Source organism: Mus caroli, chromosome 7, assembly GCF_900094665.2.
Source record: "Mus caroli chromosome 7, CAROLI_EIJ_v1.1, whole genome shotgun sequence".
NCBI lineage: Eukaryota > Metazoa > Chordata > Mammalia > Rodentia > Muridae > Mus > Mus caroli.
The window spans coordinates 87,296,581-87,308,340 of record NC_034576.1 but is presented as its reverse complement, the minus strand read 5'-3'; the positions used below and the strand labels follow the sequence as shown (position 1 = coordinate 87,308,340).

At 43.3% G+C, this 11,760-nt stretch overlaps 2 pseudogenes; both read right to left on the bottom strand.

The window, feature by feature from the left end:
- Positions 1–6,106: 6,106 nt before the first annotated feature.
- Positions 6,107–7,368, bottom strand: LOC110297976 (annotated as a pseudogene).
- Positions 7,369–8,212: 844 nt separating this feature from the next.
- Positions 8,213–10,388, bottom strand: LOC110299429 (annotated as a pseudogene).
- Positions 10,389–11,760: the final 1,372 nt, after the last annotated feature.

The window sequence follows — 11,760 nt, the reverse complement described above, 5'->3', positions numbered from 1 at the left end:
TTCTGGTCCAGTCTATTTGGAGTTCTGTAGGCTTCTTGTATGTTCATGGGCATCTCTTTCTTTAGATTTGGGAAGTTTTCTTCTATAATTTTGTTGAAGGTGTTTGCTGGTCCTTTGAGTTGAAAATCTTCATTCCCATCCACTCCTATTATCCGTAGGTTTGGTCTTCTCATTGTGTCCTGGATTTCCTGGATGTTTTGAATTAGGATCTTTTTGCATTTTCCATTTTCCTTGATTGTTGTGCCGATGTTCTCTATCGAATCTTCTGCACCTGAGATTCTCTCTTNCATCTCTTGTATTCTGTTGCTGATGCTCGTATCTATGTTTCCATCTCCAATACTTTTAACATGAAGGGTGTTGTATTTTGCAAATGCTTTTTCATCATGTGATGAGATGATCATGTGATCAGGTTGATGAATGGAATAGAATAATACACAGAAATAAAACCCACATACATATGGATACTTGATCTTTGACAAAGAATCCAAAACCAGACAGTGGAATAAAGAAAGCATTTTTAATAAATGATGCTGTTCTAACTGGCAGTCGGTATGTAGAGTTCTGTTGAGGAAATTTCCCCTGTTCTGATGTGTTCGAGGCTCCTTCCCACTTTCTCTTCTATTAGATTCAGTGTATCTGGTTTTATGCAGAGATCCTTGATCCACATGCATTTGAGCTTTGTACAAGGAAATAAGAGTGGATCAATTTGCATTCTTCTACATGCTGACCACCAGTTAAACCAGGAACATTTGTTGAAAATGCTGTCTTTTTCCCCACTGGATGGCTTTGGTTTCTTTGTTAAAGTTCAGGTGACCGTAGGTGTTTGGGTTTAAATCTGTGTCTTCAATTCTATGCCACTGATCTACCTGGCTGTCTCTGTGCCAATAATATGCTGTTTTTGTTTGTTTGTCTTTGTTTTTTATCAGTATTGCTCTGTAGTACAACTTGAGGTCAGGGATAGTGATTCACCCCTAAGTTATCTTATTGTTGAGAACTTTGTTTTGTTTTGTTGTTGTTTTTTGTTATTACAGATGAATTGGAGGATTGTTCTTTCTATCTCTGTGAAGAATTGAATTCACTTTTTGATGGGAATTGTACTGAATCTGTAGATTGCTTTTGGCTGATAGGAGCCTGGTATGGCTGTCCCCTGAGAGGCTCTGCCAGAGCCTTACCAATACAGATTTGGATGCTTGCAGCTAACCATTAGACTGAGCAAGGGGACTCCAATGGAGGAGTTAGAGGGAGGAATGAAGGAGCTGAAGGGGTTTGCAATCCCACAGGAAGAACAATAACAACCAACTAGATGCCCCAGAGCTCCCAGGGACTAAACCGCCAACCAAAGAGTATACATGGAGGCACCCATGGCTCTAGCTGCTTATGTCGCAGAGGATTGCTTTATCTTGCATCAAAGGAAAGGGAGACCCTAGGTTCTGTGAATACTCTGGGAGGCCCCAAGATAGGCATATGCTTACAGACAGGAGCGTAGTCAGGCTGTATTCTGAGAGGCCCAACAAATAGCTGACTGAGATAGATGCAGATATTTACACTCAACTAATAGACTGTGGTTGAACTAGGGAAAAGCTGAAAGAAGCTGAGGAGGAGGGCAACCCCATAGGAAGACCAGCAGTGTCAACTAACCTGCACCCTCAACTAACCCTGAGACCTCTCAGACACTGAGCCACTAACAAGACAGAATACAGGAGCTGGTCCAAGTTCCTGAACACTTATATAGCAGATGACTGTCTGGTCTGTCCTCAATGGGAGAAGACTTGATGCCCCAGGGAGTGGAGAGGCCTGGTGGGAACAACACCCTCTTGGAGACAGGGGGTAAGAGGAATTGGATGAAGAGCTGCGGGAGAGGGACCGGGAAGGGGGACAACAGCTGGAGTATAATATATATATGAAATAAAGGACGAGGTCATGAAGAGAGAGAGAGAGAGAGAGAGAGAGAGAGAGAGAGAGAGAGAGAGAGAGAGAGAGAGAGGTGTGTGTGTGTGTGTGTGTGTGCGCGCGCGTGTGTTTTCATGGGAGGAGCTGCAAGGAGAGAGGGTTGCAGATGGTGGAAATATAGCATTCATGTATGAAAGTCTCAAAAATTAAAAAAATTAAATAAAACAAAGCAGAGAGAGTTTATTTTTTTTCATTCCAGAATTTGAGAAAATGCATGAAGTTTTCCCCCACTTATAATACTGTTTTCTATTAGTGTCTCACATGTAGGTTGTATTATATTCCACACAACTATTTCCCCTGTTCATAATTCCTTCAGGCTATTTTATTATGAAGGGATACTGAAGTTTACTGAAGTTCTTTTCACATATGGCTTCTGTTTTTATGTAATGAATTACACATGCTGATTTGCAGATGTTGATATAACTTTAGATCCTTTGGAAAAACACTGATTTTCATGGCTTGTAATCTTAATGTTTTCTTGAATTTGATTTACTCTTATACACTGTTAGTGGTGTAAACTATTGCAGGTACCTCAGAAATCACTATAGAGAGTCTCAAAAACAAAGCAAAAAAATTCCTCCCCCAAACAAATAAACAAGCAACAACAAAACCCAACTCTAAATAGTCCTACTGTATAACCCAGTTTTAGTGCTCCTTAGGATTATATTGAAAAGACCGTATTTCCTATCACAGAGGTATTTGCACATCTGTATTCACTGGTGCTTTATTTACAACAGATTGAAAATGAAATTAAATTAGATGTTCATCAACTGTGGAACTCTTAAGGAAAATGGAATTGTGTACACACAAGGGACTATTACTCAGCTGAAAAAAATGTAATCATGAAACTTCGAGTAAATGGACAGAACTGCAAGAATTATACTAAGAGAGGAACCTAGGTTTGGAAAGACAAATGATTCATCTTCTCTTTCTCATGTCTGTATATTAGCTTTGAGTCTTTTGTTATGTTCAACTTGGCACAGATGAGGAAGCCAGGAAACTAGAAACAAGACATTGAGCATGGACCTATTAATAGAGGGGATGTAGTGAAACATAGGGAAATGAAAGAAGAAAGGGGGATAATTAGGGGTGGGAATGTTCAGGCATGGAGGGGCAAGGATGGCAAATGAGGGAGAGGGGGATGCTTCAACCAAAATGAAGAATTATGAGAAAGATACATGGAAACTTAAAATCTTGGAATAGAAATACAAAAAAGTATAACTAGAGGGAACAGTAGAGCTAAGTTATGTGGAAGAACCAGAGTTGGGGGCGGATTCTCTGAGTTAGAGTTATAAATGGGGATGGGAAAAGGGGGAAAGAGAAGGTGTAGGTTGTGGGTTAACTAAAGGAATGTACCAAGGAGGCTGATAGAAATCGACTAGTATTTTAAAATAATTTAAATATCTAATTATATTTTTAAATTATTTTATATTGTATATTTATGTTTTAATATATATTTTATATGTAACTTATAGACTAGAATTGAACTGCAAGCTAATTAAAATATAATATAAAAAGATATAAAACTAATTGTTGTTCTAGTTCTAATTCTGTTAAGGGTTTTTTGATTTCAGCGGTGGATAAATACATAATACAGGAAAGTGTAAATATGTGCAAAATACAGGAAAGTGTATAGTTGGCAGACATCAGGGTACCCACTGCACGAGGCCCCGGTCCTCTGCTAGGCTAGGGCTGCTGCCAGCCTGTGGACATGCTGGCATGTCCTAGGCAGCAGCCCTGCCAAGTGTTCTGCTGGGCCTGTGGAGGGCTGGGCTGGGTCGGGCAGCGTCCTGATGGACAGGCCTCCTCAGTGCCAAGATGAATGTCTTGGTTTCTGGTGAGCAGCAGTGGTACCTGCCACTGGCTCCCTGGAGAACTCATCTTCGTTAGGTGTGATGAATGTGAGTTCATGTTGCAGTCCAGTAGTGTGGATAAGCAGCATGCCATCATAAACTATGACCAGAACCACGACGAGCACTGGGTGAAGGACCTGGCCAGTCTTAATGGGACATTTGTGAATGATGTGTGCACCCCAGACCAGAAGTACATCACACTGAAGCTCAAGATGTCATCTGCTTTGGCTATGATTCCAACATGTACGAGCTAGAGCGTGTGCAGCACCATGTTTCTGAGGAGGCGTTCAAGCACGAGAAGTAACACCAGTCAGCTGCAGATTAGTGTCAAGGTCTCTGCACCCAAGAGGGGTGATACAATGCCAGATCACACACCCTACTGCGATTCCTCACAGTCCATGCCAGAGAGAGGGGACTGAAGACATGAAGCAGAGGCGGTAGCTTACCACACATCCCTGTATGGGCAACTCTCTTGGTGGGGTGAGGATTACAGTAGGACACCATCTGAAGATCAGCACCAGGAGGAGTCCTATCCAGAGTGTCCCAAGGACCTGGCACAGCAAAATGGTGGTCTAGACAGCTGCCATGCTTCTGCCGAGCCACCAGACTACTTGTTCAGACGTGAGCCTAGCTACTTTGAGATCCCCACGAAAGAAGCCCCAGCAGCCACCAAGGATCTCTGAGGTGCTAACCCAGGAAGTGTAGAGAGCCGCAATAACATTTACCATCATAAGATGGCGCTGGCTCCACAGTGCCTTATGCCACTAAACAAAGAACAAGCTATGTGCACATGTGCAAGGAGCAAAAGCCCGCCAAAGTCACTAGCCCATCCCCGGGGCATAGGGGATCGTGGGTGAAGCTACCAGCTGGGTATAGACACGTCACACCAGGGGGTATTTAAGCAACACGTTTCTGAGCCTTGTTGATCTTTCTCATCAAGATGTAATAAAGATTAGCTACGGAAGGATCTTGTGTCCTGTGTGTTCCTGCGGGCGGGAACAATAGCCCAGGACAAGGTAGGGTCTACAAAAGAGCAGGAGGCTGGTATTGGTGGGATGGCCCCTGTGGTGCAGAGCCATGCCTCCTTCACCATTGAGTTTGATGACTGTAGCCCAGGCAAAGTGAAGATCAAAGACCGTATCACTAAGTTCTCCCTGCCCCAGCAGAGGCCCACCTGCAAGAAGACCACATCTGTGGAGATAGTCTCAGCAGAAACCAAGGTGGAAGACTGGCTGGTGCAGAATGACCCAAGCCTGCTGCACCAGGATGGCCCAGGCGATGACCACCGCAGTACCAAAAGCTACCTTCCTGTCCAAACTGGAACTTGGAAGGACCACAAGCATGAAGATGGCACACAGAGTGACTCAGAGGACCCCTTGGCCAAGACTGCTTCGGTGTCTGGAGACTCTGACCTTTACCTAGCAAGAGAGTTTCACTAAGGAGCCAACCAGTGTCCCCTCTTCCCCAGCACCAGGCAATCCCCCCCCCCCATTTCTAGCCACTTGCTCATACAAGACTTTGCTACAGTCTGTGCCTCACTTCTGGACTTCCACACTCAGGATACCTACTTGATCTTGAAGGAGACTGAGACAGCTCTCACAGCCCTGGAGTCCCGACTGAGTTCCAAGTCTGCAGATGAGTGTGAGTGGGGGAGCAGTGGGTCAGTCTCTGGGTGGTCTTTCCTTCAGTTACTGCTCCACTCTTTGTCCCTGCATTTCCTTTTGACAGGAGGAATTCTGGATTAATATTTTTGAGGTGGGTGTGTGGCCCCATCTTTCAAGTGGGAGGCAAGCCTATCTACTGGATATGGTCTCTACAAGTTCTATCTACCCTTTGTTGGGTATTTTGGCTTAGGTCCTCCCTGCTGTGTCCTGGCAACCTCTTGGGTCCCTGGTATTTGGGACTTTCTAGTGGCTACCCCAGTCCCCCCTCCCCTACTGCTACATACCTACTTTCAAATTCCTGACCCTCTGTACTTCTCCCCTATCTCCTTCCATATCTAAAATGGTTCCCTCTTTTTTCCTCCCCTTCCTCACTCTCTCCCAGATCCCTCACTCCCTCTACTTCCCAGAGATTATTCTCTTCTCACTACTGAGTAGGACTGGTGCATCCACATTTTGGTGTGATCGTCTTTCTTCCTGGTTTCATATAGTCTGTGAGTTGTATTCTGGATATTCAGGATAGCCTTTTAAATAGATAATTTCATTTATCTGTTGTAATAGGTGGGACAGACTGCCACCTAGTGGCTTTACTTTACCCAACTCCAATCAAAAGAGTGAAAAGGAATGTTGGCTTAGGAGAAGTCAGCAAGAAATCCAACCTGTGCTTACACCTCAGATGTAATAAAAAAGCTGATGAATTGGCTTCTGAATTTGTTGAAAGTTTTTCAGAGTCTGAAGAACAACCATAGCCCTTGTTTCTCCACCATCAATCATGAGAATCTGAATTCCTCTTCCTTTCACTGGAACTATATAACAAATTAAGGTAAAAATTTCCCTAAAATGCAGCCTGAAGATTTTCATTCTTAATTTGTCTCATCCTAACTTCATGATGAATATGCAATAATTTTTTCCATAAAAGCCAATCTTGTGTGTGTGGTTCAGGAAATTCTAGAAGATGAAAAGTCAGTTCTTCAACCCTAGTAATACAGAGATTTGTGTCTGTTGTTGTTAAGGCCTGAACTAGGACTCTAGTTCTGTTACCAATATTGTCTCTTGCAATAATCTTTACTGATGAATAGACACATGCTTTCTCTCCTCTGTCTTCTTGTCATTACTCACAGCTTGTTTAGTTTTAGCAAATCCACCAGTGTAACCACTAACTAAGGCTTGTACACCTTGTGTGGGACAATGAAGAAAGTTAGCAGTACTATATTTTGCAAGCATACAGGTAAGGCTGAAAGGTTTGTCCCAACATCTAGAGGAGATCCTGAGTTTGGCCTGTCTGTCAGGGTGTCGGGGCCAGGAGAACTGGATTTTCCTTCCATCTTAGTTAGGGTTTTATTACTTTGAAGAGACTCCATGGCCAAAATGCTTATGTAAGCAAACATTTAACTGGGGCTGGCTTACAATTTCAGTCCATTATCATAATGGTGGGATGCATGGGCATCCTGCAGGCAGACTTGGTGCTGGAGGAGCCAAGAGTTCTACATCTTGAACCAAAGGCAGCTACAAGGAGACGTTCTTCCCCGCTAGGCAGAGACTAAGTACTAGGAGACCTCAAAGCACCACCTTCACAGTGATATGCTCCTTCTAACAAGGCCATGCCTCCTAATAGTGCCACTTTCTATGGGCCAAGCATATTCAAACCACCATACCTTCTTCAAGGTCTAATTTCTCCTGAGAATGTTTATCTTCCTTTATTTGAGACACTGTTTTCTCCTTACACTTGAAGTATGAATTGAAATGTAAAATGTCACTAAAATGTATAATGACTCTCCAAATCTTGTGATCACACTGTATGTGTAATGGGAAAGGCTTTGATTCACCTGTCTGCTCTTTTTTTTTTTTTTTTTGGTTTTAAATATCTTTATTGGAACAAAAGCACAGGCTGAAGACAGGTCCATCTGAGGTCACCTTTCCTCTTGGATTGTCCATGACATGGCATTCTGGTCACATCCATGCCAGTTAACTAAAGCTAGAGGTATAAAGTGACAGGCCAGCATCTGTAGTGCACTTTCAAGGCTAAAGCTACAGTGGCAAACTGCATGTGGCTGGCATGATGAAGCCCGGCAGTACTCAGTGAGCTTCAGGATGCTCATCTGTTTATAGGCATGCACTTTTAAAACACAACTATTTAGTCTCTTTTAAACAGAGACAGGATGATAGAAACCCAACACCATGACTTCTGGAAGGGGCTAGCTTATGTTATGAGAGTAAACTTTTGGGCCTAGGAAAATTGCTGTATCAACACAACCTGGATTAATTTATAAAGTGTGATTCTCAGTAAAACATATTCATAGATATGTAACTTCACTAGGAGCTGCCAGGAAGACTGTCTTTCTCAGTGACTGTCTGCTGGCTGCTATTGTATTCAGCTTTAAAAAATGGGCTGAATTATAAAATAGAGCACTTGATGGGGAGAGTTAATATATGTGCATGTGCAGAAGACACTCACTGCACTCAGATGTATTCAACAGTCTACACAGCACAAGTGGGTGGGTACATTGTGATCAGCATGCTGGAGGGAGAACATGAGTTACAGAAGGAATACAGTGGTATGGGAGCACCTGAATCTGCATTTGTAAGATCATGTTGCTAAGGTGTCCAATATCCAACTAGATATACATAATACACTTGACTATTCTAACCAAACACATAATGGGACAATGCCCTTGTTCCTCCAGCCAGTGGGTGTCATGTGGTGGCACATGGAATCCCCATCACCTTGGTTTCCTGGGACACAGTTGTCTAGAAAGCTATCTTGTCCCTGGTCATGTAGTTGCCCAGGTTGGCTTCCTTGTTAATGAAGGACATCAACCCCAAGGGGGTCTTGATGAGGAAGAGGCTCTGTAGCACCAGCACTGCCCTGGCAGTGGGCTTTCCTTCTGGGCTTTCTTGGCAGCTTGGATTTGGAGAGTCTTGAAGCTTTCCAGTTTTAATGAGAGAATAAACATGGAACCTTAATCTCAAGCTAAGACAATAATACTCCATGGGGAAATGAAGATTCTTATATCAAATCCTTCCAAACACCACATACTGATGACATCACTGATGACAGGATGGGTCCTACAAGCTGTGTCATCAGGTGGTTCATCCTGCACAAACATCATGATGGGACATGCTTTAAGCCCAATCTAGAGAGTACCATTCTATCTCTAAAGATGCAAACAAGGAACTTGGCAGCCTGAGACAAGGTGCTGCCAGTGCAACAGGCATTAAATTTTTTTACAGACACACATGCTCTGAAATGGAACCTCACTAAGCATGTAATGTTCTAACAGCACACACTGCCTGCACTGGTGTGTTGACTGACAGGTAGCATCACAGGTGGAGGAATTTATGAGGACTATGGTGTAACCAAGTAACAGGGCTTTCTCAACCCAGAGTGCTCAGTGCTCCCTCAGCACCTCTCCCTGGTACTTCCAGAGTACCTGTGCCACCAGCAGCACCTGCCAAGCCCCACCAGCACTGTGGGCTTTTTCCATGTTCACTCACTCACCCAATCCAGACTGAGCATCCTGCAATGGAATAGGGACTCTGTTCTTAAACAGCACCATCTAATTTCTCACTGTCAGGAGCTGCACTTCCAGGCTTCACACTTGAGAGTGGCTGTCCTACAGCTGTAACTGCTGGGGCCACATGCCTTGGTTTGCTTACATGGCCCAGAGATACTGTCTTCTCGTCCATGCCAGTCATCAGGTGTTCCATGAAAGTGGCATAGGGCATGTTTATAGACCACGGGTTCCATCCGTTGATGAAAGAGGGGCAGCTCTGTTTTGTCCCACTGAATGTAAACCCCAAAGCTTTCTCTCCTGATGGGGAGGGGGAGAAAGCCTTTGCTTACCACAGGAATACAACATTGTACTCAGTATCAGGGATGGCTGGGGAAGCTGTGGTTTGTTGTAACAATGGGTTCCACTAACAGCTTCACACACTTTAAAAGTGTAAGAAGTTAATGCTTTGGTGATGCTGAGCCTTGTTACAGCCTATGAAACATAGGCATAGTTCAATATGGCCAAATTATGACTGTTTGTTCTTAATGTTATTGAATGATGCTTAAGTCTGTAGCCATTAGGTTCCTGGAGGTTCTATTCAAATAATTCTTTTATAGCAAGTCCCTGAAGACTGACTGTTAAGTCTTTTATGATGTATCAAATTTTTAGTACTACTGAGCACATGCCCTGTTGTCTCCCTCCTCCTGGAGGTAAAATTCCCAGAGTCCCTACAAAGCTTTTGATAGTGTGCTCTGCTTCCATGAATCTTATCGGTATTTAAATGAATAGTTTTCAGTGAGGGAAGAGTGACCAATTGTGCTAGCATCTCTTTCATGGAGGTACTGGCCCACTCTCAAATCACAAGCCTTTAAGGTCCTTTCCCCTGGTCCTTCAAAATGAGACCTTTACCTCACAAGAGAGTGGAACAATATTACTTACAGGATTGACTGGGGCCCTGATGTGTAATGTGTAACGGGTGCACCTATTTGTTGAGCGACTTTGGAGGAAACTGAAATTCTCCACAGGAGATGGTGTCTACTGAGCTGAGCACCACCCTGACCACCTGCTGGCACTAATAGTTGATGAAGTCATATTTGCAGATGAGCAACCATTGGTCAGTGACCAGCACCAGCCGCTCCTTTTCATTATCTAGTGGTTCACCTTGGTCAGCAGCCACAACCTCTGGATCTCCTCACCCTCCACTGGCCTTACCAAGGTGCGGATCTCCTCCACTGCCTGCTCGGTGGTACAGGGCCAGAACACCAAGTACTCCTTGATGGGGGCTTGGTGTGTAGGGTCATGGAGGCTACATGGGTCTTAAGTAGCTGCATGCCTGCTGGTGGCCGGCCCTCACCTACATCCTCGCCAGCTGCCAGCAGCACCATGGGACTAATGCCCGTTGAGTCCACCCTGTCCCACAGCTACAACATCGCACTGCCACCAGCAGGCTCCAGCCCATCCACTCCCTGTCCCCTGTCTGTTCTTCTTTATCTGCAAGGCAACATTTTTGTTCTCTAAAGAATTCTTTTCTGTGGATTCATCACTATAGTTTTTCAGAGATTCAGTGGCTTATTTAACACTTTATGTTTGCTTTAACTAGCCCCTATCTGGTATTTGAGAACTTGGCTAAAATTGGCTAATCACAAAACACTTTCATTTTGACTCCCAAAAATAGATTTTGAAACAGGAACAAAAGTGCTTTTAATGAATAATATATGAATGCTCACTTTTATATGTACCTTGGGAGAAGAAGTCCTAAGTTTCAAAATTCCAATATGTAAGTCATGCTTGGAGAGTATCAGTGCTTACTGGAATGTGCTTCACTTTTTTACTTGAATGAAAACCCTGTGCATATGGGTGCCCATGAAGGCTGGAAGAGGGTGTCAAATCCCCTGGAACTTAGAAGCTGTTGTGAGCTGTCAAATATCTCATATGACCTTCACAGTTCTAAAATCAACTGGTCATAAGATGTACTAAATCCTCTTGAATTTAGAAGAGCAATCTGTGGGAGCTATTTGCTAATTTAAAAAACCTGGCTGATTTTGTGTCAACTTGACACTAGCTGGAGTTATCACAGAGAAAGGAGCTATGGCTGAGGAAATGCCTCCATGAGATCCAACTGTAAGGCATTTTCTCAATTTGTAATTCAGGGAGGAGGGCCCCTTGTGGGTGGTTCCATCTCAGGGCTGGTAGTCTTGGGTTCTATAAGAAAGCAAGCTGAGCAAGCCAGTAAGTAACATTCCTCCATGGCCTCTGCATCAGCTCTTGCTTCCTGATGAACAGCAATGTGGAAAGTGTAATTTGAATAACCCTGTTTTCCCCCAACTTGCTTTTTGCTCATGATTTTTTGTCCAGAAATAGTAACCCTGACTAAGACAGAGGTTATATTTGTTTATTGAAGTAAATTCTATATTGAGATGTAATATCTAAATTGAAAAGTGATAGATTTGCTACATTTGTTCCATGTAGTTCCATATGTAGGAAACACAAAACATTAATATGAATATACTCTATTTCATCTAGTGTGTGTTTTATCTCTGAGTTCAGGCAAAGAATTCCTGACTTAAAATGATATAGTACTTAGAGAAAAATATAGACTTTAGTACACTTCACTGGAGGCCAATATTAAGGATACTTCTGTGGCCACCATGAACTTTTTTTTTTGGTGTGATAGACAGTGAGGAAAGTAAATGAGACACTACAGAACTCTAGCATGCTTAATGTCAGAATCTTGGCTTCATCTTGGGGTAACTCTAACCAAACAAATTAAAGACCTTTATGACAATAACTTCAAGTTTCTCA